This window comes from Penaeus monodon, chromosome 31 (assembly GCF_015228065.2).
Source record: "Penaeus monodon isolate SGIC_2016 chromosome 31, NSTDA_Pmon_1, whole genome shotgun sequence".
NCBI classification, from domain to species: domain Eukaryota; kingdom Metazoa; phylum Arthropoda; class Malacostraca; order Decapoda; family Penaeidae; genus Penaeus; species Penaeus monodon.
Genome location: NC_051416.1, coordinates 24,112,591 through 24,112,922, shown reverse-complemented (window position 1 = coordinate 24,112,922; position 332 = coordinate 24,112,591). Strand labels below are relative to the sequence as shown.

Sequence of the window (332 nt, the reverse complement as noted above, 5' to 3'; positions counted from 1 at the left end):
GATGACACCATTAATGACAGCTAAAATGAGTATAGTGACCGGATAGTCATTCACCACTATTTTTCACTATTTTATTTCACTTAGAAGAATAAATTCCATGACAGTTAACGGGATAAATTCCATGGTGCAAATTCCATTTAAACTTAGACTTACAGGTATCATTCACGGAAAAAAACAGTGTTGCCAGACGCGATATAACGCAAAAAGTTCATTGTTCCCTGTATTCATAACCCACTTCATATCTAAAGTTGTATGGTTTATGATGCTACAGTTCTGGGGGTTGCACCTTTAAGTTATCACCGGACATCCAAAGGCTTATTCAAAATGCGATA

General features: G+C 36.1%; 1 protein-coding gene across 1 annotated transcript in view; it reads left to right on the top strand.

Moving 5' to 3' along the window:
* The window catches only part of LOC119593118 (Golgi phosphoprotein 3 homolog sauron-like), a gene marked incomplete in the record, with an annotated part of 21,765 nt that overhangs the window by 2,672 nt on the left and 18,761 nt on the right, over positions 1 to 332 (top strand).